This window comes from Thalia democratica, chromosome 4 (genome assembly GCF_965202585.1).
Source record: "Thalia democratica chromosome 4, ktThaDemo2.hap1.1, whole genome shotgun sequence".
NCBI lineage: Eukaryota > Metazoa > Chordata > Thaliacea > Salpida > Salpidae > Thalia > Thalia democratica.
Genome location: NC_139168.1, coordinates 34,310,424 through 34,316,751, shown reverse-complemented (window position 1 = coordinate 34,316,751; position 6,328 = coordinate 34,310,424).

The following is a 6,328-nucleotide window of genomic DNA, read 5'->3' as shown; positions in this document are numbered from 1 at the left end:
TAGAAGTCTTAAAGTTAAAAAAAAAGTTTTAATAAGTTATTCTTCATTTTTTAACACTAAGTTTTGGAGATAATAAAATGATACTTAACAATATTAGAATTTTAAATTAAGTAATTAACAAATATGTCTTAAAATGTATAATTTTATTACAAAAAATCATTAAGTTAAAAAATAGTTGATTTGTAAAACCTATAATTTCTTTTAATACGGAAGTAAAAAGTTCTAGACTTATAGCAACGCTCAAAAGTAATTTAAAACAGGCATTTGCTGTTTTAAGTAATTCAACTCAAAATAAAAACAGTCAACTGTAATAGTTAAAGTAAGTTTCAAATCAGTTATGTTAAACAATAATATCAATGAAATTATAAATCACTGAAACCTATAAGAAATGAATAAACGTAAAAATGTAGTTTCTATCTTATACTTATTGTTATATATGAATAAGCGAAAGTTTTCTTTCTGAATAAAAAAAACAACAACAAACTCTTTTTAAGGAACTTTGATATAGTTTATGTTTTCTATTGTTATTTTATTATATCTAAGAGTTTCAAAACCATACAAAAATATTTTATATTTGTTTTGCTGCCTTAAATAAAAACATGTATAAAGAATTTAATCTCTAAAAACTTTAATTTATTTAAATTTTATTGAAGTAGATATCTTTAAAACATCTTAAAACAAGGGAAAAATATTTATTAAAAAATGATTACGAACAATATTTAAATTTTTTTGAAGATTCAGTATAATAAATCCTTTCAGTTTATGTTGTTTATGGTATGTATCCGATGACCACTTTATCAAGATAAGTTTATGGTAAAGTTTTAAGAGCTTAAATGTAATTATTTTTAGTGTATAAAGTGTACTTTGTTATGACTTTGTTACTAATCTAATTTAAAAACCTTTAATTTAAATGTTTAACGAAAGAAAAAAAAATTTAAACTTATAAAAACTCTCAAAAGTCCTTTATAAGATAAGCTAAAAGTTAGGCATAAAAATACTTTTTTGTAACTATCATAAATTAAAAAAACAAAAGTACTATGTTTCTATAGAACTTATACAAAACGTTTTCAACATGTGGATTGAATTTACTACTTATCGTTTGTACTTGTTTTAAATTCATAAATTAAAAACAACTTTGTTAAAAAAGAAGCTTATTAGCTTTAAAAAATTTGTAGAACTACAAAGTTGAAGTTTAAAATTTAAGAATTAAATATAAAAACTTTTAACAGGTTAAAAAAGTTAAGACATGTTTTAAATTTAATGTTTTTCTTACTACATATGTGGTGAAATTTACACTACTAAGAATTAAATTCAAGCATTTGTGTTTATTAAACAGAGAATAATTTCATCTTTGGTTTTAGATTAGTATAGTCATGCTTTAATGCGATTAGTTGAATAACGAAAAAGTTCCATAGTCTGCTTCAGTTTTTATTTCATCATTACATTCTATTAGTGTAATCTGATTATTATGTCTTACAAGTTTCATTACTGTGTTGATTAAAAAAGAAAACGATTACTAATTGTCTCAGAGACATTTGTGTCTGGTTCCAAAATGATTTAAACTACAAATATAGCATAAATCTATGATGCTAGTTTTTAATTTACGTATTGTTCTTACGAAAATATTTCTATTGAAAAACAACCGTTGGTATGATATAAAACTTGTAAGCAGTTTAGTTTTTTTGAGATTTCATCAGTTTAGTCCTTTCTCTCTTATATTAAATTTAAAGTTTTAAGTAATTTATTCATAGTAGTAGACATATAAACCTAAAAGTGACTTTTTGTATCTCAAGTTTGTACATTTAAAATAAAAAAAGTAGTTTTATGTATAAGATGTGGTCAGAACATTTTTTGTTGTTGTTGTTGTTGAAAAAATGTTGAAATCAAATTGATTGATGACATACAAAAAAAATATCTACTTAAATAAATAATACATGTTATTAAGTTTTTAATTTTAACTTTTCTTCAAGCAGAGAAAAAAAATCAAACTGTATTTAGATCTTTATTTCTTATTCTTTGAAACAATTTATAAAACAAACATTTTAAATATTTTTGATGTTCTATGCATAAAAATTATTAACAAAGTAAAAAAAAGTTTAAAAAAATGTATTTCCATAAATTATTTTATAATGAAATTAAAAAATATAATTAGCACTACTAACTTTTGTGATTAGTAAGGAGCTCTCGAAGTATATAAGAACTGGTGAAAAAAAATTATATTATTCAAAAATTAAATTAAACTATTAGTTCATTAAAAAATACTGTTATAGACTTGTATATATATATATATATATATATATATTTATAAACAAAAAAAACGTTTTTTTATAATGCTTTAGTACAGAGTCCTTATTACAAATTAGTTGTTGCAGTAGCCAAATATCTAGTAACAAAAATTTAATTATATACTTTTTACATGCTGCAAAAACAGTGAAACAATCGTGAAAATTTTAAACAAGGTTGTTTTTAGATAAGTTATATATTTCTAAAAGTTAAAGTTATGGATGCAGTTTTCGTAACGTTAAATAAAATAAAAAAGGCTCGTTTAAAAAGCGTAACAATAATGTAAATATAAACGTGTGTAATTTTAAATAGATATAAAGAAAACTGAAACACTCTTATTGTATGTTTGTATCATTAAACTGAATTATAGTAAAATTAAAGGTTATAAACACTTTAAAAAGTTTATAATTTGAAAATAAAAAAGCAATTTTTAATGAAGTTCAAAATGTATATAGAAAACGATTACGTAAACATTAATTTTATTATTCATATCTGTAGACAGGGAAGATAATATTATAAAATACAAATTGTATGTCTAATGTTTAGTCTTAACCTTAACTACAGATGAATTTGTATTACATACATAACTATATTCTAATTAAATATTCTAGACTTTATGAAACAGTTTTTAAGATTTCTTTTTTTTTAAGTTGATTTAACATTATATGTATATATATACGGCTTTAGCAAAAAGTTTTGTATACTATGGTATTTAAAAACTAGTAAATTAAAAAAACAGCATCAAACAGTTTGTCTTTTAATAGCAACAGTTAAAATTGATACATATTAGAGTGTATAAATCTCATTTTTGCTGCAAATAAAAAATTAAATTAATGATAAGAAAAAAATTGAAAAAATAAAACGTTTTTAAAAAAAAAACTTTCTATTTTTTATTTAACGTTTATCAAGTTTTTGAAGATTATTTACTCAAAAAAACTAGCCATTTTTATACTAAAAACAGTTTTGGTTAAAAGTAAGTTTTAGTAATCACTTACAAAACTAATTATTAAGCACTTACGGTTGTAAATTTTTTTTTTGTCTGAATAACTACTACTCAGTATATCTTTTTTAATTCTTTTATGCTGAAATTGTTAATACTAAAGTACAAATAATATACTTTATTCGAACAGCATCTTAGTGTGGTAAATAAAATGTATATAAGCAATCTGTAAACTACAACTAAGTTTATTATTAAATTTACTAGTTAAAATATAAAAGTATTAAACTTTTCCATTACTTAAATCTATACATGGTATCTTTTACCTGTTATTTTATTCAAATGTACGAGTAAGTTATTCGAAAAAAAAGTTTTAAATTATCTAAATATATACTTAAACGAACGTTGACACGATAGAAACCTACTATAGAACAATTATTACAATATTCTAAAAATTTAAAACGTTATCGTATAGTTTTTTTTAGTTTTAAGTGTTGTAAACGTGTTTAAAAAATTGTGTTTATTATCACAGACATGTAAAAACTAGTTTCTCCTGCTTAAATTTTCAAACTTTAAAAAAAGTAACCTGTCAGTTCATGATACACTAACGTTTTGTTTCTCCTTTAGTCTATTAATGTTTTCAGGTACTTTAATTTATTATAAGATAAAAAAAAAAGATTAAGAGTCTTTTTTTAAGAAGTGTACTTATAAGTTTCTCATTACTTAAATCATCTTTACATTTCTAAATATTGATTTTATAATTAATTTATGATTTTTGTCATTCAAATATATGTTATTTATTTTACTATTGAAAAGATATAGTATTTTTTTAGAAGTTTTAAAAAACTTTTAAATATCTGTAAATATTTTATATTTTTAGAGTCTTTACATTAAAAAAATAACTTTAAACTTATTTTATATTTTCTTACATTATTACAAACATGTACAACTTTTTACCGCTTTTTAATTTAAAGATTTGTAGAAATTTTTACTGTAGTTTCTGGAAATAAATATTTTTGTTTGTGAAATGCACATAAAAATAATTGTTTAAAAGTTTCATTAGTACCAGTTTTTAAACTTTTGTATAAAAAGTTTTCAAGATGTATTAGTTTAAGTACACGTTATAACATTACCCAGTTATAAATATTTATGATCATATCCTTCAAATAGAACTTATCTTTTTGATTTAAATTTAAGTAGGCATTTAATTTTACAGCTTTTTTTTAATACTCTAAATACTAAAAACGATAGACAGCTTTTACAAACTATGTACTTTTGAAACTTTTCAAAATGATAAAAACTACGTAAAACTATCAAAAGCATGTAAAAAACAAAACTGCTGTTTAAAAAATTTATGTTTTCATTAAGTAATTTAAACTTTGATAATAGCAGTATAAATATTTTATTAAGAAAAAAACATTTGAAGAAAAAACAATTATTGAATACTTTTATTAACAAACGATCTACTTTAGTTTTTTAAGTAGTTCTAATGGGCGTGGATTTCTTACTTTAGTCGCAAAAACACTTACTAATGAAATCAAAATAAGTATAATTTTATTTATTCAATTTTGACAAGACTTTATTAAATTTTCAATAAATATTATATTTAGAGGTGTGACTGTTAGAACAAAAGGTGTAATAAGCAGCATGCACTCTCAATCTTACGTTTTTATTATTTCATATAGAAATAAAATTTCCTAAAAAAAAATTGTATACTTTTGCACACATTTTGGTCTTTGATTAATCATAGGGAATTACATAAAAATGAGAAAATTTGAACATAAAATGAATTTCAAGTACTAAAAACTGTAGATTGCAAACCATTAAATATAAAATACTGGCATATCTTAACTTTCTGTCCAGAGTAAAAAAATAGTGCATATGACACAAAATTGGTCAATTATGTACAGAATAATGCACAATTTATTTAAGCTATAACTTTTATCACTACATTATCAATGTTCATACTCGTGTTTGTAAAATGTTTTTACAAGTTTTTTAGTATCCTAACAAAATATACAGTATTTATTAGTTTCATTTTGTTTTGCTTAAGAAAACTATGATAAGCAATAAATAAACAGAAAATTCAAAACTTAAGTTTTTTGTATAAACCAAAAATATTAAGAAACCTCTATTTATTTGAATTTTGTTTATAAATACAGCATTTTGTTTTTATACAGCTATAAAGTTTATAAGGAGCACAGAGATCATTTAAATTTAAGTTGTTATGCTTAATAGTATCGCACGTTTGTTCACAGTTTGTTTATTTAAGTACTTTCTTGCTACTTGTTAGAATATAGATATCATGCTTTTAAAAGCTTAATTAAAAATATAAAAAACTTTAAAAGTAAATAATCTATGCACGCAACCAAACCACAAAACCTTACGAAAAACGTGTTACATACACTTTTTCGTCATAAACTTTTTTCTTTATTTACTGGTATGCCTTAAAAAGTACCATCAAATTATTGTTAAAGAATTGAAACTAAACGCAAGTAAAAAAAAGCTGTTCTCATTATTTTGAGATATCACAGAATATATAAAGCGTTTTATTTTGTTATGAGTTTAGTTTGATAAAGGCTAATGCATAAAACAGCTATTTTTTAAAACTTAAGAAGTGTACTATATAAATTTCTACACTAGATAATTTTCCTAAATTAAAAATATATGGCTTAGAATAAAAATAATATTTATAAATTTTACAGTTAATAAAAAATCATAAAAGTATTTTATCGGTAAACGTATATCATGATATAACAATTGCACTCAAACTTGTAGCTTAACTGATAGATTAATCTTAATTTTTGTTGCTTTAAATTTAGAGTATTTATAAAAACTTTTTTATTAATTTTTTTTGCTAGTAAATTATCAAATAATAAAAATATCTCAAATCTATATCTTTTTTTTTTTTAAGTTTTAATTATTTCAAAAACACAGAACAGAGTAAAATTAGTGAAAACATTTTAAAAAATTTTGATTAATGACCTTAACGAAAAAAAAAAGTATTTTATTTTCTAAACTTAGTTTATCAGCTTATAAGTTTAAATCTGGTTATAAGAAAACTTAAGCTAGAATTCACTATAGTTCTACATTAATTGTACTAGCTTA